The 25,080-nt window shown below is 36.6% G+C and overlaps 1 non-coding gene across 1 annotated transcript; it reads left to right on the top strand.

Annotated features, from left to right (window-relative positions):
- The first annotated feature begins 411 nt into the window (after positions 1-411).
- LOC141710104 (small nucleolar RNA R71) lies at positions 412-518 on the top strand. The gene has a single exon (XR_012570642.1). It is a non-coding gene; the product is annotated as a small nucleolar RNA R71 (small nucleolar RNA).
- The last annotated feature ends 24,562 nt before the right edge of the window (positions 519-25,080 follow it).

Raw genomic sequence — 25,080 nt, 5'->3', positions numbered from 1 at the left:
GGGATGATAAGTGGCTGGCACAGGTTGCTGCGAACGCTGAAAGTTGCTTACGAACTGAGCTGATTTACTAGAAACTGTGCACTGATCAGTCTCATGGGCACCAGCACAAAGCTCGCATACACTAGCTATTTTATTAACTCCATAATTAGCCAAAGTGTCCACCTTCATCGTCAAATCCTTAAGTTTGGAAGCTATAGCAGTTGCTGCATCCAACTCCAGAATTCCGGCTACTTTTCCCTGAGTCAGTCTCTGAGAAGAATTCTGGTATTCATTAGCAGCCATCAGTTCGATCAATTCATAAGCTTCATCGCAGCTCTTAGCCACAAGGCTCCTCTTAATGCTGCATTGAGCATGGGTCTAGAAGTAGCACCCAATCTATTATAGTAACAGTTTATAATCATCCAATCAGGCACGCCATGGTATGGGCATTTCCTTAGCATCTCCTTATATCGATCCCAAGCCTCACACAGAGATTCTCCAGTTTGCTGAGCAAACTGAGTAAGAGCATTCCTGATTGCAACAGTCTTCGCCATAAGGAAGAATTTAGTGAGAAACTTTTGAGCAAGATCTTCCCAAGTGGTGATAGACCCTGCTGGTAGAGAATGTAACCAATACTTAGCTTTATCCCTCAGAGAGAATGGAAAGAGTCGCAGCTTGATCGCATCTTCAGTCACATCATTGAACTTGAAAGTGTCACAGATCTCAATGAAATCCCTGATGTGCATGTTGGGGTCTTCAGTAGGAGAACCCCCAAACTAAACTGAGTTATGTATTGTAATAACCCCAATTTTTGGGAAATTTTTGAAACCCTTATGAATAGTGTTTTTGCTGAATGAGAAAACTTTTCATGCCACACTATGTAGGGGTTCTGATATGGATATTCTGAGATTTTATTAGTACTTTATATGGGATATAAGTGTATGTAAAGATCGTCAGAATCCAAATCCGAACACTTTGATTTTTCCCGGAAATACACTAGATACGGAAAGATTTGAGAAAAAGGTAACAGGATAAAAATGATTTAAATTAAAGGATTATAGGAGAGGATCATAAAAGGAATATAATATATTGAGAAAGGTTAAGGGAACCTAAGTAATAAGATCCCGGGTATGACCCTTCAAACGATAAACGAAAACGAAAGTTAAGCGAACCGTATAACAGATCAGCGGTCATTAGGCAAACAATTAGGAAGTTAATCAAAGGGATTAGAGAGGATGATGTCACCCAACCAATGAGAAGAGGACAAGGAGGGGAGGATGACATCATGAGGATGACACAAGCATGACATGGGAAGGAAGGAGATGTGGTGGCTTTTTAACCACACAAAATCAAGGGCAACTAGGTAATTTACTAAAACAAACACAAAAATCAAACCAACCAAGCCAAGCAAATCATTTTTCATCAAAATCAAAAAGAAACCAAGGCATTGTTCTTCATGCTCTCGGCCAAAACAGAACCAGAACACTAAAACTGCTGTATCTCCTTCATTTCTCACTCAAATATTATGTTCTATAGCTCATTGGAAAGGTATTGAGATGGCCTACAACTCTTGTTCACAAGTCTCGTCCAAATAATCATGGTAAGACCCTCAGTTTTACAGTTCTTTAAATCGGACTTTTAGAAACTTCAAAGCCTAACTTTGTGTTCTTGATTTCTTTGGAAAGATCAAGCTTGTAGGAGGCTCCCTAAGGCTTCCTAGCAACTTAACACCTCCCAAGGAAGGTATAAACTTCAAACCCTAGCCTTTACTTTATTTGTTAGTAAGTTTAATGGTTGGTGTTGTGAAATGAGAAGCATGGATTGTGATTATTAGTAGTTTGGTTTGATTTGGAAGTGTTTTTGGTAATTGAAGCTTGATTATAGTTCATAGGTCTTGATTGTGGTTGTTTGAGTTGAAAACCTTGGAGATTATGGACTGATGTGGTATGGTTTAGGTGAAGTTTTTTTGTATTGATGTTAATGAGTTGGTTGGTGGTTAATTGGAGTAGTTTAAACATTGGTAATCGCGTAAACATAGCCGTCGTAACGTCCGATTTTCTTTGGACTGTTTTTGTGCATAACATTAGGACCCGAGAACCCCCTGCTAGATTATGACCACTGCCATGTTTAGATAGCTCATGTTACGAGCTTCGTTTTGATATATAGTTCGTTCGATTCCGATGCACGGTTTAGGAGAAACGACCGTTTCAAGTAACGGCGTTTCGCGAACGAAACTTTTCCCCTTGCCTTACTTTGAAATATAGGTTAAAGACCAAAAAGGGTTAATTAATGCATGAAACATTTATGGTAAGTGTGTTAGGCAGTTGGTAAGACACTCGCGAAGGAATCGCCTTAAAACTCGTAAAGGTTAAATTATTAAAAATGGTGGAGCCGAGGGTACTCGAGTGACTTAAGAGAATCAGTAAGCGCAAAACGAGCGTTAGAGTCTGAGTTGGTTAGAGTATAGATTTACAAGTGACTTTGGTTTAATTCCAACTTACTTGTTGTTTATAGGTTACCAGACTCGTCCCGAGCCATTCGTAACCCCCAGTCGCTCAGGCAAGTTTTCTACCCGATATACTGTTGTTGTGATGTAAATATATGTATATGCATTATCTTGTGATAGTGCATGATTGTTATTAGCAAATTTTGCGATATATTGGAGCATGCTGATATGGTATATATGCATGTCTGTTTCGTAATCTGGTTATCTATCTGTTGATTTCAATGCTTATAGTTGCATAATACCTATGCTAGAAATAAGTAAGTAGTTGCGTATACCCTTAGTATAGGGGATAAAAGGTGAACATATTTCTAAACCGGGAGTCGATGTTCCCGATTATATTATATATATATATATTTATATATATATGGATATAGTTTTTAAAACTATGGATTGAATAAGGTTTATTCGATACCTTTATTTTACTTAATTGAATATTAATTTGAGTATTCATTCGAGGGCTTATGACTCAGTTTATTTTATTATTTGAATATTATTTGAATATTCATTCGAGGGCTTATGACTCAGTTTATATTATTATTGAATATTACTTGGATATTCATTTGAGGATGTATGACTCCTTTATTTTATGAATATTATTTATAGTATTCATTCGAGGTATTATGACTCCGCTTATTACTTAATAATATTCTTTATTGTATTAAAGAATAAGGTGTCGATAATCAAACTTACTTTTGATTATTCAAATAAAGATATTACTTTCGTATAAGTATATCTTTGATTATTTGCTATTCATTTCAAGTATAAGTTTTAATACTTCTACTTCAATTATTTTATAAAGATTATTCTTTATGGGAATATTATTTAAATAATAATATTCAGACATTTTTGAAATATTCTGGGGACTGATTTACTTCATTAAATCAGCTTCACTCCAAACATTCTTAAAAATGTTTTGCGAGTCTTCAAAATGATTTTTTTAAAAGTTAGAGCGGATCCCAAAACTCATTTTTTTTAAGATCCTCCTTTCGAAGGGGATTTAAATACTCGCTCAAAACCTGAGGGATCCGGCTCTGTGGTGTGTTTTATATTCGCAACAAGGTTGCTGTTTTGATAAATGAATTGATTACTTACCCAATACTCGGGAAGTAAAATTCTTGGAACAAGTTAATCCATTAACAGGCATCGCTTGGGAAATATCGGTGAGTTCTCCTTTCCAAATAGATACGACTTCTTGGTGGAGCCGTATCAACAAGTTTCTACTTGGGGAAAGTGGGGACAAGCTTTACGTTTCAGAGTCATGGATTTCATCTGAACTAGGAGTGGCGTAAGTGGCCGAGTAGCGCCGGCCCAGCCTTATTATATTGGCCCAAATGGCCTGGAAGTTCCGCTAAGGCGGTCCATTCCTTAGGAGTTCAGTGTTCGGTTGACAAGTAAATCCGACAGGTTCTCCTCTACATGTAGAAAATGGTGGGGTTGTACTACTACGACTGATCATCGTAAGTGGTCTTCCTGGCGCGGCAAACTCCCGTAATGAGTTCATCATCCAATTGGATAATTTCTGTAACACTACCCAGAGCACTTCGATAGAAAGGCTACGGTTGGGCGATTGTTGAGTGTTGGCAGGGTCAAGTTTTCAAAATGATGTTTACATCAAATGAAGTATCTTGTAACTTCATTTTATTTTGATAATATTTTAAAGATTTAATCTATTCAAATCTTGCCTTATAGTCTCATCTATGTGATGAACTTTTGAAGCTAATTATAACTTGAACGGTGGTAGTTCAAGTAGTATTTGGGAAAGATATAAGTATATTGGGGTATCTTGTAACTTCATCTTTTAAACTTATATCTAATTAATAATTGTCTTATGAATGACAAAGATTTTCAGAAAAACGTTGAGACAAGGTTAGATATATGAGATCACCTTGCAACGATATTTTTTTTATACAGTTATACACTGGGACTTTGTGTATATTGTGCATGGAAGAGGACTTCCAATATTTTGAAAAGTATATATGTATATATATATACTGAATATTTTGCGACTTCATCGCATTAAGATATCAACTTGGTTCATTTCTTTTGACCAAGACTTTCATGAGTACTATGAGAAGGCTCATATATTGTTAATCATTATACATATTATTTTGGTGGGCTTGCTGCTCACCCTTGCTTTCTTCTTTCATCACACAACATCAGATAGACAAGATGAACCGGACCAAGCTCCCGATTCGCAAGAGGTTAGGAGATGTTCCGCAGTTTTCTAGAAGCACTGATGCCGCCATAGCTGAGGTAGGAACTACCAATAGGCTAGGCTTTCAACTTTTGATGTATCAGATTATGTATATTTATGAATTGTAATAATGGCAAAGAAATGTAAATTTATTCAGAAACCTGTTTAAGGTGTATTGGCATATAATTGTGGAATAAAACGACTTGTGATTATTTTTTGGATATTCATCTCCGAGACTATAACTTGTGGTGTGTGTGTTTATTGTGGGGTCACAGTACAGAGTAGTTGATTATTTATTAAGATTGGGTGTTGTTAAGGGAAATGGAACTCGTGATAACCCGGATCCCCGACCCCGGATTTGGGGGTGTTACAGAAATGGTATCAGAGCTAAGCGTTATAAACCTCAGAGATGATGGGACGTTAAGATAATAAGTTCACTAAGATAATAAGAACTCTTGCCAAGTTCATAGTCGGACTACCTAACGTAGTACTGACAGTTAAAACCCTTATGGGAACCCTTATAAATGTAGCGATAGAAGCGTAGTTCATTATCGTATATGGTAGCGGGACTCCGAACCCTGAAGTTGAGGAACATCAACGCGATGATGTTTTATTACTAATTGGAGATCAGATTGTGGATCCAATAGAGCGTCCTAACGCAGGACCGGATGATGTTGATATTGAGGATGTAGCGGTTGAGGATGTTGTCCTAGAAGGGATAGTTGCTGAGGAGGATCCCATGGAGGATCCTGACGAGATTGGATAAAGGACCACTGATGAATTGATGACCCTGGTTGGGTCGACTACCAGAGGTAGGATTGGCCGGTCACTACCAGAGGTTCGTTCAAGTTTGTAAAGATAGTAGCCCCTTTAACGCGGCTTACTCGTAAGACTGAGAAGTTCGAATGGACAGAGAAATGCGAGAACAACTTTTAAGAACCGAAGCAAAGGTTGGTGACGTTCCCTATGTTGGCGTTGCCGGATGGAAAATGAGATTTTGTGATTTGTAAGTGACGCTTCGCATAAGGAATTAGGGTGCTTCTTATATAGCACAGCAAGATAATCGCGTCTGCGTCAAGACAATTAAGGGAATTTAAAATTCGATATCCCCACCCATGAGCTTGGGCTCGTGGCAATAGTTTTGCCCTAAAGATTTGAGGCACTACTTGTATGGAGAGAAATGTGAGATTCACAAACCATAGGAGCTCTAGTACATTCTTACGTAGAAAGAGCTCAACATACGCCAGAGGAGGCGGTTAGAGCTAATCAAGAATTATGATTGGGAGATTCTTTATCATTCGGGGAAAGCCAATATGGTGGCTGATGCCCTTAGTAAAAAGGAGAGACTCAAGATGATAATGTCTTTTGGAGAGTTTATAAGAGATTTTGAGAAAATGGAAATAGTAGTGAAGGTAACCGGAGCCGGTACCGAAAAGCTGTTTGAGATAGCAATACAGCCCGAAGTATTGGAAAAGAACATATTGTGCCAGTAAAAGTGATGAATGAAGGCAGAGAGCCAACAAATAGGTACGAGATTAATACCGAGAGTGATGATAAGGGAATAATGAGGTATTCCTATAGAATTTGGGTTCCAAAGGTTTAAGAGCTTAAAGATGAAATCTTAGATGAAAGCTAGTTTGAGGAATAAGAGTTAGAGCAAACCCTGAACGTGATAGTCAGGGAGGTTGCCACCAAGACAAAAGGAACCCATAACATGATGAAGTGGAAAATGAGGATTTAAATTATGTAAGATGACCCCAATTATGGGGAGTAGGAAGAAATATTTAGACTGAGGAAACAAAAGTCGAGTAAGGACAGGAGACCCGAGATGGTACCCCTATACGGCAATTCATGGACCTGTCTAAAGAGAACTTAGACTATTATCCCCAACCACCACCCTGAGGAGACAGTGCGGTGGGAAATTCTTTCATGACCTTTAAGTCGCTAAACTCTCAGAGTTCCAAGGAACAAGCCGACCCAGTCGAGGCAAGAGCCTGGCTAAAGGAAATAGATGAATCATTTGAGATTCTAAATGATTGACGAACCACAAAAGACTGTTTTGTCACTTACCCTCCTAAGAGAGAGACCACCCGCTGGTGAAAGGCCAAGGAAGGCACGGAGCAAGAGATTATAATAAACTGATTTAAGTTCAGTCAATTGTTTTCAGGAAAGTACTTCCCAAGGTTATGGAGATAGTGTAAAAGCTTAAGAGCCAGAACAAAGGCAGACGAGTATGATGAATTATGAATCTAAGTTGTAAAAGTTATCAAGATTCGTTCTGAAGACACGAATCCAGAATGACGGGATGTTTGAAATCAATGCTTATGTTGTGTTGGTTCATGAAATAACGATAAGAGAAAGGAATATAAAGGCAAGAGAGTTTGAGGAATGATAAGGGAGTTGGGTATGAGAAAACCCTAAAGACTCGTAGAAATAGAAATAGAAAAGTAGGTAATCGTCCGGATGAGAGTGATTCACCATGAGTTAAATTGATGGTTGAAGGTATAAGAGATACATATATTTTATCCCCTGTAAGTTGGGAAGATTCGAGGAAACCTTGAGATAATTCGAAGGATAAATAATGAGACGCGGATAGACTGAGGAGACAAGAAAGTAAGAAATTAAGAAAATTGGGTGAAGGAAGTGACCTTCAAGAAGGTAAAGTGTAAGACCGGTGGCATGGTACCCAGAAAGGGAGACGCCAGATATGAAAGATGTCCCAACATTGAGATGACTGTTGAGATAAACAACAAAAGTAAATAAGGAATTATTAAGAAGAAGTTCACGTTGAACATGACCAATATCTTCCAGAACATCCATGTTATCATTACCAAATCAAGAAAGAAAAGTGGATGACCATTGTTATCTTTTGGAGGCCATATGGATTGACCTCAATTTGAATAAGGATGCTATTATGAAGTTAGGTATAGACTATCGAGGTGGGAATGATTGAATAAGACACCCTTATCAGGGATATATGACTTGATTTATCCATGGAAGGATGCAGGTACCTTTTAAAGGTGGAATTAAGGATAGAACATCGGTAACTTAAAATGAATCCTAGGGGAATGCATAAAGGTTGGAATTTCACCCTTAATAGGGACAGTATGAGTTTTGACAGTATGATTTGGAAAGGGTTAATGTAGCAACAACACTTAAGAATCAGTGGAGAAATTTTTCAGAAGTATATAGACAATGGTTCTAGTAATAGTAAATGGTATTTTAATATGCCCTGTATCTAGGGAATACAGGAGGAACGATTGAAGGATAACCTTGGAGGTTTTACAAGGAGAAAGGTAATATTCAAAATTTTCAAGAATAGAAATGTTGATAAAGGAAATATGACGTAATTATAATGTTGCCAAGTGGGGCACGTGTTAAACCACGAGAAAGTATGGATCGAACCAGTAATGGTCGAAATTATTCAGGGCAATTAGGACTTAAGATAAAAGATGTTCTAATTATGATTGAGAGTCAGTCATGACAGTGATTAACCTCTAAAGACTGAGGCAATAACTTATGGAAAAATGGTGATTTTTTTTTTACTCATCAGATTTTAAGGAAAGCATTTTCACATAAGCTGTGATTGAAATAAGGTAGAAAATTTATTTGGAGATGGTTAAAGTGACATTGACTGTAAGGAAATTTTACTATCAGGAAAGGCCAAAGAGGTGGCCGACACTTTAAAGGTAAGAGGATAATTATAGGCGCTTGTGCCAAAAGAATATAGTGATGATGGTTAAAACTGTGAAGGTTGTATTATGGTTTGGAAGATTGACATTCCTTCTGATGACTGTGCAATACCCAGCCGTAATAGTAGTTGGTAAAGGTTTAATTCGTGTAATCGCCATGAGTGGGCTATCTATCTTAGAAGGTACTATCTTGAGAATGAGCCTGGACCATATTTCAAAAGGACTAAACGAACCTTTGAGATCAGGAGTGTTCTTCATGAATCAGAAATGGTGATTATGTTACCTCCTTAGAAGGATTTGATACGACATGTATGGACTCCGTATGGTTAGCTATTAAGATTTCATGGAAAGTGAATGATGACAGTGGGTCAGTGGTGGACCATAGTAAGGCAGCAATGATTCTGCGAGTAACGAGCTGATTACAACCGTGAGAGTTGTATTGGAATGGATGTTGAGATTGAGTACCACTAAACGGGTCGTGGTAGTGTATAAGTTATCATTGATAGACTAATTAAGTAGAGTATCTACCTATTGAATATTTATTCCCTCTTATGAAAAGAGAGTCGTATTACTATATGAGGAAGGTTGCGGTGCAAGCATAGAACTCTAGTAACGGTGATGTCTAAAATGAGATCCCAGGTTCGATTTTCGAAATCGAGGGAGTTTCAAAGGTGATTGTGTATAAGCTCGAGGAAGAGCATGGGTCCATAGAATGATGGACGGAATAGAAATATTTAGGCATGGGAAATACGATGCTATAATACTTGATGCTGATATAAATACGTATATGTTTTGTTCTCCTATGACAAACCTCTATAGTTCAGAGGTAGGTTCCAAGCCAGATATTTTGTGGCAGTATATTTTTTTTATATATACAATTCTCTTCAGTTCGTTCTTTTTTCTTCTTTTCATTTCATGTAAGTTGAGAAGAACAACCCTTCCAGAAGGGGAGGTATTGCCGAATGACTGTCTATCTATGTGATAGAAGCCTAGTAGGATACCAACTATTGTTTAATTGCTTGTCAAGTACTAAAGGCTGGCCACCTTCTGTACTAACTATGCGAGATAACAAGTGTTCATGATCATAGTGATCTCTCAATAAATTCTTTTACTTCTATATGAAGGATTAAGCTTTCGAAAATAGAAACAGCTGAAAAAGGAGTAGTAAAGTTATGGTGGTATTCAGAATGGGAACACATTCGTAATACTAAGGTTGACGTGGTTATTAAAAGGTTATAGAACGCTAACGAGCAAAAGTATAACCAGTATAATATTAGGAACGGAAGGTAGTAGCGATTACGAACTCGAAAAGAATGGGTATTGAGAAGCAAAAGCTCTAATGCTAAACGCTATAATGAGAGTCTGTGCAATAGACTTGAAAAAAAAATTAGAATGATCACTTAACGCGGATTTAGTTATATCACGACAATAGATCATATGTCATTATCGAGGTGTCACCTTATGAGATCCTTGAGGGAAGATAATGTCGATCTCCCTTATGTTAGGATGAAGTTGTAGAGCACAAGATGCTCGAACCCGCAGTAGTCCAAAGGACCAGGGATATAATAGATCTAATCAGAGGACGGCTGGTAGTAACCCAAGATGGACATAAGAGGTATGCTAATTTGACTCAAAAAGGACAAAGAGTATGAAATAGGGGGCCTAGTAATGTTATAGGTATCCCCTTGGAAACCCTTGAAAAAGGATTGATGAGGTTCGGAAAGAAAGGAAAGCTAAGTCTACAATTTGTTGGACCCTTGGATATATTAAGACGTTTGGGAAGTTAGCATATGAGCTAGCCCTACCCCCGAACCTGTAGCAAGTTCATAACGTGTTCCACGTATCAATGTTAAGGAAGTGTAATTCGGATGCCAGACAAATAGGGGCATATGAGCGCATAGACATGCAACCAGACGTAACCTATATGGAGCAACCAGGAAGGGTATAGAGTAAAAAGGAACGAGTGCTTAGGAGAAGGGTTATCAAACTAGTAAGAGTTTGATGGTAGAACCACAATGTGGGAAAATTTACTCGAGAGTTAGAAAGTGCAATGCTAAGAGAGTATCCCTATTCATTTTCTATCTGATTCCGGGACGGAATCCTTTTAAGGAGGGGAGACTGTAATAACCCCAATTTTTGGGAAATTTTTGAAACCCTTATGAATAGTGTTTTTGCTGAATGAGAAAACTTTTCATGCCACACTATGTAGGGGTTCTGATATGGATATTCTGAGATTTTATTAGTACTTTATATGGGATATAAGTGTATGTAAAGATCGTCAGAATCCAAATCCGAACACTTTGATTTTTCCCGGAAATACACTAGATACGGAAAGATTTGAGAAAAAAGTAACAGGATAAAAATGATTTAAATTAAAGGATTATAGGAGAGGATCATAAAAGGAATATAATATATTGAGAAAGGTTAAGGGAACCTAAGTAATAAGATCCCGGGTATGATCCTTCAAACGATAAACGAAAACGAAAGTTAAGCGAACCGTATAACAGATCAGCGGTCATTAGGCAAACAATTAGGAAGTTAATCAAAGGGATTAGAGAGGATGATGTCACCCAACCAATGAGAAGAGGACAAGGAGGGGAGGATGACATCATGAGGATGACACAAGCATGACATGGGAAGGAAGGAGATGTGGTGGCTTTTTAACCACACAAAATCAAGGGCAACTAGGTAATTTACTAAAACAAACACAAAAATCAAACCAACCAAGCCAAGCAAATCATTTTTCATCAAAATCAAAAAGAAACCAAGGCATTGTTCTTCATGCTCTCGGCCAAAACAGAACCAGAACACTAAAACTGCTGTATCTCCTTCATTTCTCACTCAAATATTATGTTCTATAGCTCATTGGAAAGGTATTGAGATGGCCTACAACTCTTGTTCACAAGTCTCGTCCAAATAATCATGGTAAGACCCTCATTTTTACAGTTCTTTAAATCGGACTTTTAGAAACTTCAAAGCCTAACTTTGTGTTCTTGATTTCTTTGGAAAGATCAAGCTTGTAGGAGGCTCCCTAAGGCTTCCTAGCAACTTAACACCTCCCAAGGAAGGTATAAACTTCAAACCCTAGCCTTTACTTTATTTGTTAGTAAGTTTAATGGTTGGTGTTGTGAAATGAGAAGCATGGATTGTGATTATTAGTAGTTTGGTTTGATTTGGAAGTGTTTTTGGTAATTGAAGCTTGATTATAGTTCATAGGTCTTGATTGTGGTTGTTTGAGTTGAAAACCTTGGAGATTATGGACTGATGTGGTATGGTTTAGGTGAAGTTTTTTTGTATTGATGTTAATGAGTTGGTTGGTGGTTAATTGGAGTAGTTTAAACATTGGTAATCGCGTAAACATAGCCGTCGTAACGTCCGATTTTCTTTGGACTGTTTTTGTGCATAACATTAGGACCCGAGAACCCCCTGCTAGATTATGACCACTGCCATGTTTAGATAGCTCATGTTACGAGCTTCGTTTTGATATGTAGTTCGTTCGATTCCGATGCACGGTTTAGGAGAAACGACCGTTTCAAGTAACGGCGTTTCGCGAACGAAACTTTTCCCCTTGCCTTACTTTGAAATATAGGTTAAAGACCAAAAAGGGTTAATTAATGCATGAAACATTTATGGTAAGTGTGTTAGGCAGTTGGTAAGACACTCGCGAAGGAATCGCCTTAAAACTCGTAAAGGTTAAATTATTAAAAATGGTGGAGCCGAGGGTACTCGAGTGACTTAAGAGAATCAGTAAGCGCAAAACGAGCGTTAGAGTCTGAGTTGGTTAGAGTATAGATTTACAAGTGACTTTGGTTTAATTCCAACTTACTTGTTATTTATAGGTTACCAGACTCATCCCGAGCCATTCGTAACCCCCAGTCGCTCAGGCAAGTTTTCTACCCGATATACTGTTGTTGTGATGTAAATATATGTATATGCATTATCTTGTGATAGTGCATGATTGTTATTAGCAAATTTTGCGATATATTGGAGCATGCTGATATGGTATATATGCATGTCTGTTTCGTAATCTGGTTATCTATCTGTTGATTTCAATGCTTATAGTTGCATAATACCTATGCTAGAAATAAGCAAGTAGTTGCGTATACCCTTAGTATAGGGGATAAAAGGTGAACATATTTCTAAACCGGGAGTCGATGTTCCCGATTATATTATATATATATATATTTATATATATATGGATATAGTTTTTAAAACTATGGATTGAATAAGGTTTATTTGATACCTTTATTTTACTTAATTGAATATTAATTTGAGTATTCATTCGAGGGCTTATGACTCAGTTTATTTTATTATTTGAATATTATTTGAATATTCATTCGAGGGCTTATGACTCAGTTTATATTATTATTGAATATTACTTGGATATTCATTTGAGGATGTATGACTCCTTTATTTTATGAATATTATTTATAGTATTCATTCGAGGTATTATGACTCCGCTTATTACTTAATAATATTCTTTATTGTATTAAAGAATAAGGTGTCGATAATCAAACTTACTTTTGATTATTCAAATAAAGATATTACTTTCGTATAAGTATATCTTTGATTATTTGCTATTCATTTCAAGTATAAGTTTTAATACTTCTACTTCAATTATTTTATAAAGATTATTCTTTATGGGAATATTATTTAAATAATAATATTCAGACATTTTTGAAATATTCTGGGGACTGATTTACTTCATTAAATCAGCTTCACTCCAAACATTCTTAAAAATGTTTTGCGAGTCTTCAAAATGATTTTTTTAAAAGTTAGAGCGGATCCCAAAACTCATTTTTTTTAAGATCCTCCTTTCGAAGGGGATTTAAATACTCGCTCAAAACCTGAGGGATCCGGCTCTGTGGTGTGTTTTATATTCGCAACAAGGTTGCTGTTTTGATAAATGAATTGATTACTTACCCAATACTCGGGAAGTAAAATTCTTGGAACAAGTTAATCCATTAACAGGCATCGCTTGGGAAATATCGGTGAGTTCTCCTTTCCAAATAGATACGACTTCTTGGTGGAGCCGTATCAACAAGTTTCTACTTGGGGAAAGTGGGGACAAGCTTTACGTTTCAGAGTCATGGATTTCATCTGAACTAGGAGTGGCGTAAGTGGCCGAGTAGCGCCGGCCCAGCCTTATTATATTGGCCCAAATGGCCTGGAAGTTCCGCTAAGGCGGTCCATTCCTTAGGAGTTCAGTGTTCGGTTGACAAGTAAATCCGACAGGTTCTCCTCTACATGTAGAAAATGGTGGGGTTGTACTACTACGACTGATCATCGTAAGTGGTCTTCCTGGCGCGGCAAACTCCCGTAATGAGTTCATCATCCAATTGGATAATTTCTGTAACACTACCCAGAGCACTTCGATAGAAAGGCTACGGTTGGGCGATTGTTGAGTGTTGGCAGGGTCAAGTTTTCAAAATGATGTTTACATCAAATGAAGTATCTCGTAACTTCATTTTATTTTGATAATATTTTAAAGATTTAATCTATTCAAATCTTGCCTTATAGTCTCATCTATGTGATGAACTTTTGAAGCTAATTATAACTTGAACGGTGGTAGTTCAAGTAGTATTTGGGAAAGATATAAGTATATTGGGGTATCTTGTAACTTCATCTTTTAAACTTATATCTAATTAATAATTGTCTTATGAATGACAAAGATTTTCAGAAAAACGTTGAGACAAGGTTAGATATATGAGATCACCTTGCAACGATATTTTTTTTATACAGTTATACACTGGGACTTTGTGTATATTGTGCATGGAAGAGGACTTCCAATATTTTGAAAAGTATATATGTATATATATATACTGAATATTTTGCGACTTCATCGCATTAAGATATCAACTTGGTTCATTTCTTTTGACCAAGACTTTCATGAGTACTATGAGAAGGCTCATATATTGTTAATCATTATACATATTATTTTGGTGGGCTTGCTGCTCACCCTTGCTTTCTTCTTTCATCACACAACATCAGATAGACAAGATGAACCGGACCAAGCTCCCGATTCGCAAGAGGTTAGGAGATGTTCCGCAGTTTTCTAGAAGCACTGATGCCGCCATAGCTAAGGTAGGAACTACCAATAGGCTAGGCTTTCAACTTTTGATGTATCAGATTATGTATATTTATGAATTGTAATAATGGCAAAGAAATGTAAATTTATTCAGAAACCTGTTTAAGGTGTATTGGCATATAATTGTGGAATAAAACGACTTGTGATTATTTTTTGGATATTCATCTCTGAGACTATAACTTGTGGTGTGTGTGTTTATTGTGGGGTCACAGTACAGAGTAGTTGATTATTTATTAAGATTGGGTGTTGTTAAGGGAAATGGAACTCGTGATAACCCGGATCCCCGACCCCGGATTTGGGGGTGTTACATGTATCATCTGAATCGTGCTTGACTTGATCTAAAAAGTGTTAGCCCTGATGGCTGGCCTGATGATGCTTGACTGAATGTCATTGATCTTAGGATGAGAATAGTCTATCAAAGCCTTAGGATCTATCTAGAATTCTTCATGTGCCACAGAGGGCATGGATGTTTGAGTTGTTGTAGAAGTAGACTCTTTGGGAAAGTAGTTTTCCATCTCCTCATCACTGAAATCCAATTTTCTCTTAATAGGAAGCTTGTATCTGAATTTTCTTTTCTTTTGAGGTGCTTCTTGCATTTTCTGAGCTTTAGATTCAGTGGTTTCAGATGGTTGTCCAGGAATTTGTTGTGTTGGTTTCACAACTTGCAACTTGGCTAAAATAGCAGCTTGCTCCTTCTTTTGTTTGAGCTTTTTAGCATCTGGAGTGGCTTGCTTCTTTTCTTGCTTCAATCTTTCCTTTTCTTCCCTTTTTGCTTCAATAAATTTAGGGTGTCCAACCACCACACAAATTTCCTTACCATTTCTGAAAATCTTGGCAATTCTCCTTTTTAGAGCTGAATCTGCAGGATCTTTGTAGAATGCTATAGACCTGGCCAACAGCTTCTTCTCATCAGGCTTTAGTGTCTCATACACTGTGTCCAAAGGGTTTTTGAGTGAAGACTTTGGATAGTTCACCTTTGGCTTCATGATTAAATCTGCCTTTAAGGATTTGATGCAGCTCTCCAGATACTTCATGCTCATATCATTCACAGAAATTTGCCTGACTTGAGAGTGATGAATGACTGATTTTTCTGGCTTCTTTGCTAGACCAAATTTCTTTTGAATATTCTCATCAATTTTCTCCCAGTTGATTGGACTAAACTGCTTCTTCTCAGCTGTTCTCAAGGTGGTTGCTGCTTTATTTATCATATCAATGTTATCTTTAGCTGATGGCTTTGTGAAAGCAATTGTTGGCACAATTTCTTTACTCACTTGAATATTAAGCACTTTTTGCTCCCCCTCACTCCTAGAACTCTCTTTCTCCCCCTTTTTGTTATCAGCAAGTTGAGTAGAGGAGGAGGTCTGTCTAGCCACCAGTTTCTGAAGCAAGTCTATTTATTGAGCTTGGTGTAGATGGATTGTTGTAAGAGAAGCTTCCATAGCAACCATTCTTTTGTCCAAGGAATCCACCTTGGTTGCAAGATCAGAGTTTTTCCTGAGTTAACTTTTGATGTCTATCATTGTTGTCTCTGGAAGTCTAGCTTCCAACTTGTTAGAGATGTCTTTCTTAAGTTGATCAACTTTATTTTTTATGAGGGAGACATTTTGACTTTGTTGGTAGCCTGAGATTTGCTGTAGTTGGAGAGAAGCAAGATGTGCTTGCAGAAGCTTCTTGGTGCTAGCATTTGTGGTTGATTGAAGTGCAGACTGTGTTTGGTTGATAAGTTGGATGGGTGTGGTCTTAAAATGGTGATCATCACATTTCTTGGAGAAGGCCCATGATGGCATGCTTGATCTGGAACTAGGGCCTACTTCTCCCCTATGTCCAATGGCTCTTCTTTACTATCTCCACTTTCACCTCCAAAGAATTCTTCTGAACCACCAGTCTCATAATCAACATCCCAGCTGTTGAGGGCAAAGTTGTGATGGCATCATTAGCTCTTTGCATGGACTATGTGGTGTGCACCAAATTGAGCATTCTTTCTGCATTGACATTGCCCTGCCCAGCTAGAAGTTGATATGCTGGAACAGGGTGAGTAAATGTCTCAGCATCCAAGGAGGTAGAATCTATAACAGTTTGAGTTTGCTGAGATAGTCCCTCCCTGTCTGCATCCTGGACATTCTTTAACTCACTTACAATGACATCCACCCTTATGTCTCCAGTTCCTACATTTCTCTCATTTTCTCTCTTTTCTTGCATCAAGGTCTCACCTTGGCTCCCCACCCTCACACCCTCCCCTTCACCATCTAAGGTGGGACTCCTCACACTCACTTTGCCAGTCCTGAAGAAATGGACTGCATTGGATCACTCTTTTCCTCTCCTTTTTCCTGGGAGCAACCCAGGCTCTCACTCAAGTCACTATATTCCCTCAATCCTAATAGTGATTACACAATTACTAAGTCCTCTACACTTGTAACTATAGTTGAACTTTGGAGTTGTGCAGAGACACCCGACGGATGAGAAATATCCATCGGGTTAGTAATTTGACTATCCGACAGATGACTGCTGTTAGGCACATCCGTGGAGATACAATCAGTACTCGACGGATGAACAATATCCATCGAGTGAGTAGAAATAAATGAGTATGGAGTGGAGATTATTGTAGACTCTGTGCAGATTAATGAAAATTTTGGCACAGATGTCTCAATAGTCTCAGAAAGAAATGGCAAGTGAGCCAACAAATCATCTAGAAGATGATGCTCACTTGCATGGATTTTTGGCTTCTCCAACAGAGTTAAAGATGGAGAATATGGTTGAGATGTTTGAATTTGTCAACATCCAAAGAGTGTGTGGGAGAATTTGGTGTTTGAGGTGTTTCAATTTGTACAGATTTTGGCTGTGACTCCACATTTGTTGGAGCCACATCAATTTGACTTTGAGATGGTGCAGTGACTGGGTCTTTAGCTCTATTTTGCACTGTGTGTGTACCCTGTGCTCCCCCAAGGGTTTTAGTTTTCTTCTTTCTTGTGTAAGTTTGTGGTGAACTTGTGTCCCTACCCCTTTTATTCTGTGCTCCTGGTTGAGAGCTTATTTCAATAGTTACATCCTTTTGGGAGGATGAAACTAGAATTGAGCTTTTGTCCTTATTAACAACCACAGTTTGTTGGGAAACTGTGGTGTGGCTTGGTTTGGGTACACTATGCTCACCATCCTTATTCTTAGGGCTTCTTTTATTTTCACCCTGTCCCTCACCTGTCTTTCCCACCTTCACACTCCCCTCTTTGTGTTTAGTGGATTTTACAACTGATCTTTTTTGAAAGAAATTAGAGGGGGCTTTCTTAGCTTTGGATTTAGAAACTTTTGATGGTTTGGCAGCTTGGGTAGGCAACTGCTGGGTCATTGACACAGTTGCCATTATTGCACTAGAAAGCAAAGAAATGTTTGAGGTTGGAAGAGTAGAGACAGTTAAAATTACCTCACTTACCTGAGGTGCCTCCATTACTGGAAAGTAGAAGAATGGCACCTCTTTGTGGTGATCTGCTCTATTGAGATCTGCTATAATTCTTCTTTCTTGAACCCAACAATTTAACTTGTTGGTTAGGTTGTCCAGCACAATGTCCTCAGAGAGGTGGTTAGCAAGCATCATGAAAAATCTAGCATAATACACACTCTTACCCCTCTTATTAAGCTCCCCTAACTTAAACCCCAACCCAAACAAGACTAGATCACTAAAATTGAAGTATTTATCAGTTACTAGCATGTAAAGCATGTTGAGCATGGAGATATTAACAGAATCAAAATTGCTAATTTTACCAGAAAATACTTTAGTAACTACATCAGACAGGTAACTCCATTCTTTCCTAAGACCCAATCTCCTAATTTCACTTAATTTAGAGATGGTGAGTGCATAACCCATGGAGTTTAACATGTTAATTATATCAGTGTTTGTGTGTGGAGTAGTGACAGTATTATCAGGTATCCTAAAGCAAGCTTTAATAATATCACTATTAACATAGAATTTCTTACCTTTAATAGTGAAATGGATGGTCTTGTCAGTTGAGTTGTACACTGCAGTTGTCCATATCTCCTCTACAACCTCACAGTAGATAGTGGGAGACTCTAGCATGGCATAGTTGATGTGGCGCCCTCCAAACCTGGGTCAGAAGTTTGGGGTCCACACACACACCTTATTTATAACCTGCTTATAATAATAAAGATAATAATAATATGCAGTGACCCTACTTACCAACTACCACGGATCGCAACAGGTTTAAGTATGCACACAAGCCAAACATACTAATATATTACATATCGATCATATCCCAACCATTCAAACTCAAACTAAGTATTAAACATTAATACAAACTTTTACAAACTTAAATTATTCCAAAAGAAGCCTATTAGCTCAGCTTCCTCAACCTGAACCCCTAGCTCTCGCGATGGACTGGGGATCCTCGCTACCAACTGGTTCCTTTTTAACTAGAAAGAATATAAACAACATCACATAAATGAGCTAACTAGCTCAGCAAGTCACAATGACAAAACTGAGAATAATGATCATCAGGTAAATATGGTTATGATATCAAGTGAACAATGGATTATGACTTAGAATTGGATAGTATACTTTTATTTTAAAAACCAAGGTTAGGCTGCTGATCAGTCATGTACTAACCCCGAGCAAAGCACACAGCATTGCTCTAACTACTGGATCCAAGGCACACATTGGCCTAACTTGACCATTATATGGTCTGACCACGAATCTGGTCCACAATTTTATAAAAATAATCCAATTCTAACATAATAACAAAATAAGCAATAATAAACAATAAACATAATCATTAACAACATTGGATGTTCCATAATGAAATGGTTTCAGTGTTCATAAGGATTAATATGGCATTTTTAAAGCTTAGCTGTTGGGTAATGAAAGAATTGGATAACAAAGGAATCGGTGTTTCAAGGTTTCAAGGATTTTTCCTTTCAAAGCATAGGATACAATGGTTTGAGTGTGTGGGTAATTCGATTCAGTGTTCTGTATTTAGTTTGTATGTATTTGTGGAGTAGTATCATATATTTGTAGTTCGTGTTTGGGTATACAACAATCAATGGTCTAGAAAGAATCATGTTTATGGCTCAAGATCAAAACTGGAATCAGGGTTTAGGTTTCAGTGCTTCAAAGCACTTGCAATATCAACAAGACTACCAAGTACTACAATATCTCGAGAAAGTTCAGAACACTTGCCTGATATTAGCTTACTACACTGCACTCGCTTCCAGTCTCAACCGTCTTACTCCTCAACTACCTGTTTCCCTTTCCTATGTCTTGCCTCTTCTGCTCACATATCATAAGCATCTATCATTATTCAACTTATATGATTCTATTCAACACATACTTCTATCTACCCTTCGTTCACCCAAATCCGATTAACGGATTGAAAGTTACGCAATAAACAAGTACACATCGAATATACAGACCGACACTCAACCAACAAATCACATATAACACATAATACGTCACATAATCAATGAAATATCATTTATAAAGAAGTTTCGGGTCATAAATAGGCTTTCTGGTAATTAAAATGATTTTTAAAATATTTTTCGGAATTAAAACGGGTCGTTGGATCAATTTTGAAGTAATAAACAGGGTTCGGTTGCCCAATTCTCACCTAAATCCGATTAACGGATTGAAAGTTACGCAATAAACAAGTACACATCGAATATACAGACCGACAGTCAACCAACAAGTCACATATAACACATAATACGTCACATAATTAATGACATATCATTTATAAAGAAGTTTCGGGTCATAAATAGGCTTTCTGGTATTTAAAATGATTTTTAAAACATTTTTCGGAATTAAAACGGGTCGTTGGATCAATTTTGAAGTAATAAACAGGGTTCGGTTGGCCAATTTTGGCTCCGAAACAATTTTATAATAATCATCGAGCCTTGGAAATAATTTAGAATAATATTTTAAAGCTCGAAATCCGATTAACGGATTGAAAGTTACGCAATAAACAAGTACACATCGAATATACAGACCGACAGTCAACCAACAAGTCACATATAACACATAATACGTCACATAATCAATGACATATCATTTATAAAGAAGTTTCGGGTCATAAATAGGCTTTCTGGTAATTAAAATGATTTTTAAAACATATTTCGGAATTAAAACGGGTCGTTGGATCAATTTTGAAGTAATACACAGGGTTCGGTTGGCCAATTCTGGCTCCGAAACAATTTTATAATAATCATCGAGCCTTGAAAATAATTTAGAATGATATTTTAAAGCTCGAAACTATTTTTCGGAATTTTTAAATCATTTTTAAATAATTAAATCTAATTAAATAATTAAATAAAATCAATTAATAATTAATTAAATTAATTAATCAATTAATTTTCGAATTAATTGACCAATTAATCAATTAAAATTTAACTAAAATTAATTAACTAATTAATTCAAATTTATTTTTGAATTAAAAATAATTTTCGGAATTAAAATAATAATTTTTAGAATTTTCAGAAATTAAAAATGAATTTTTATAATAAAAATAAATAGGAAATATGATTTTTAGATAAATTGTAAACAGGAATCCTAAATTTGCAAGTTTTGGAAACCTGGGGGACCAAACTGTATCGTTTTCAAAACTACAGGTACTAAACTGTAATTTTCCAGGGGGTCGCCGGAAATTAATCGGGGGTGGCCGGAGAACTCGCCTCCGGCATCCTCCCACCACCACCACCTCCAGATTTACTCTACACAACACCAGCAACTTGTTCATGCAATCAAATCATTCAAATAACCCCAAACTTGGCCGGAAATTGGCCAAGAACATCGTCGGTTTCCGGCGAACATCGGAAATTTTAAAAACACAACTCCCTTCGATTCAGACATCCTCTGTTAACGAGCTATATACCAATCGATTGCAAATTTCATAAGGAACAAAACCCACTATAAATCAACAGCTAATAACCCCTAAATCAAAAACCCTCATATTTCAATTGAAAACATTCATACGGGTTATAAACCCTAATTTAAAAATTCGAAAATCAAACTCAAATTTGAACATGTTATTGAACTCCAAATCAGACGTATAATATATCAAAATCATCATGAAAACAAGCACTACAACATGCAATCATCAAATCATACAAACAATCATCCGAACAAAAATTCATATTTTTAATAAAATTAATTCGAAAATAATTAAAAATATAGAAAATAAACCTTGATTTCTGCAGTAAAACGAAGCTCAGAATCTGATAGAACACTTTAAATCCTTTGGATTGAGTACTCGAGCTTTGAAAACAGAGATCGGTAACGCCTTCGTTTTGTTGTTTGATTCTTAGAACAGTTTATTAAATTAGGGTTAATCTCTGAAAATTATATAATTATCTGTCAGCAAATGATTTTGATACGAAATAAAATACAGGAAAAAGGCTATTTATATTTACGGAAAATTAGTATCCCGTTGGATCATTCCGGATATAAAATGGTACGTTTATTTATAAAAACTGATCCAATCGGTATCGGTTTTCGGGATAATTATCCAAATCAGTACAATTTATACTGCGGTCAAGGTCTCAGCACCTGGTTACACGTATTACGAGGTGATAATTGTGATAGTTTAATAAAAAGCTCCCGTTTAGCAAAATACGATTTTATTGATTTATCGTAACAAATATTGTATCGAAAATGTTGCGCCGAGACCCGCACAGGACAAACTGTACGCCGTATCGAAAAAGTCAAAACATTGAAAATGCTCGGAATATTACGATTAGGTTAGGATGGAGTTCTCGTAAGAGTTTCGGGTTCCAAAAACGTAACAACGGGTGACGTCAGTTGGTTCCCGTTTTTATGAAATAGATTTTAAATACCCGGAAAAAGATTTTATAAATTTCATATGATTCTTATAAATTCATAAATCAACATAAAATTAATTAGGAAGATATGACAATTATATATATTTTATTTTGGACATATAAAAATTAAAATACTCAATTAATATTGTAACACCCCCAAATCCGGGGTTGGGGATCCGGGTTGTCACGAGCTCCATTTCCCTTAATAACACCCAATCTTAATAATTAATCAACTATTCTGTACTGTGACCCCACCATAAACACACACACCACAAGTTATAGTCTCAGAGATGAATATCCAAAAATAATCACAAGTCATTTTATTCCACAATTATATGCCAATACACCTTAAAAGGGTTTCTGAATAAATTTACATTTCTTTGCCATTATTAAAATTCATAAATATACATAAATCTGGTTCATCAATAGTTAAAAACCTAGCCTATTGGTAGCTCCTACCTCAGCTACGGCGACATCAACGCTTCCAGAAAACTGCGGAACATTTTCTAACCGCTTGCGGATTGGAGGCTTGGTCCTGTTCATCTTGTCTAGCTGATGTTGTGTGATGAAAAAAGAAAGCAAGGGTGAGCAACAAGCCCACCAAAATAATATGTATAATGATTTACAATATATGAGCATTCTCATAGTACTCATGAAAGTCTTGGTCAAGAAGAAATGAATCAAGTTTGATATCTTACCGCGACCAAGTCACAAAATATTCAGTATATATGTACATATATACTTTTCACAATCTTTGAAATCCTCTGACATGTATAATATACACAGAGTTCCCGTTTATAACTGTATAAAATATCGTTGCAAGGTGATCTCATATATCTAACCTTGTCTCAACGTTTTTCCAAAAATCTTTGACATGCACAAGATAATCATTTACTAGATATAAGTTTAAAAGATGAAGTTACAAGATACTCCAATATACTTATATCCGAATACTACTTGAACTACCACCGTTCAAGTTATAATCAGTTTCAAAAGTTCATCACCCAGATGAGACTACAAGATAAGACTTGAATAGATTCAATCCTTGAAATATCATTATAAATAATGAAGTTACGAGATACTTCATTAAGTCCCGATATATATATACACCTATAATATACATTTCATACACTCCTTGAAAACCTCTGTTATGAAAATTATAAACAGAGTTGCAATATCCAATGAATTTTGGAAAGAAAAGAATTTTGGCATAAACCTGATATCTTGCTGATCAGGCAAAGATACCAATAAGTAACCTTTTCTACTAGTAGATGGATGAATCCCCCACCGGTCATCACCCTGGCCACATAAGGACCTTGTGCTGGACCGCCATCCGGCCTCTTACGCGTTGATGGACTGCCACCCAGCCGCTTACACATTGATAGACCTTACACCGGCCTGTCGCTTATACCGACTCAATTAGATGGACTTACTTCCCGAACGTTGGGCAAGTAATCAAATTGTTTTCTCAAAACAGCAACCACGTTGCGAATGTAAAATACACCACAGAGTCGGATCCCCCAGGTTTTGAGCGTGTATTTAAATCCCCTTTGAAAGGAAGATCTTAAATATAAAAATGAGTTTTGGGGTCCACTCTAACTTTGAAAATCATTTTGAAGACTCGAAAACATTTTTAAGAATGTTTGGAGTACTGCTGATTTATTAAAATAAATCAGTCCCAATATATTTAGAAAATATCTGAATATTATTATTTAAATAATATTCCCATAAAGAATAATCTTTATAAAAATAATTGAAGTAGAAGTTTTAAAACTCATACTTGAAATGGATATTAAATAGCCAAAGATATACTTATACGAAAGTATAATCTTTATTTGAATAATTGAAAATAAGTTTGATTATCGAGACATTATTCTTTAATAAAATAAAGAATATTATTAAATAATAAGCGGAGTCATAATACCTCAAATAAACCTTATTCGATCAATAGTTTTGAAAACTATATCCATATATATATAAATATATATATATATAATATACTCGGGAACATCGACTCCCGGTTTAGAAATATGTTCACCTTGGGGTCCCCTTTTCTAAGGGTATATGCAAATTACCGCTTATCTCTATCATAGGTATTATGCAACTAATAAGCATTTGAACCAACAGATATATATCAAGATTACGAAGCAGACATGCATATATACCATATCGCATGCTCCAATATATCACAAGAATTTGCTAATAACAATCAAGTATTTATCACAAGATAATGCATATACACATATACATCACAACAACAGTATAATGGGTAGAAAACTTGCCTGAGCGACTGGGGGTTACAAATGGCTCGGGACGAGTCTGGTAACCTATAAACAACATGTAAGTTGGAATTAAACCAAAGTCACTTGTAAATCTATACTTTAACCAAATTAGACTCTAACGCTCGCTTTGCGCTTACTGATTCTCTTAAGTCGCTCGAGTACCCTCGGCTCCACCATTTTTAATAAATTAACCATTACGAGTTTTAAGGCGATTCTTTCGCGAGTAACTTACCAACTGCCTAATCCACTTAACATAATTGCTTCATACTCCCATTTAGTCCTTTAAGGTCTTTAACCTATGTTTCAAAGTAAGGCGAGGGGTAATGGTTCGTTCGCGAAACGTCGTTACTTAAAACGGCCGTTTCTCCTAAACCGTACATCGGAATCAAACGAACCACATATCAAAACGAAGCTCGTAACATGAATATCTAATCATGGCAATGGTCAAAACCTAGCAGGGAGTTCTCGGGTCCTAATGTTATGAACAAAAGCAGTCTAAAGTAAATCGGACATTACGACGGCTA

This window comes from Apium graveolens, chromosome 2 (genome assembly GCF_009905375.1).
Source record: "Apium graveolens cultivar Ventura chromosome 2, ASM990537v1, whole genome shotgun sequence".
NCBI lineage: Eukaryota > Viridiplantae > Streptophyta > Magnoliopsida > Apiales > Apiaceae > Apium > Apium graveolens.
Note: the sequence above shows the minus strand (reverse complement) of the source record. Positions and strands in the feature narration are given on the sequence as shown.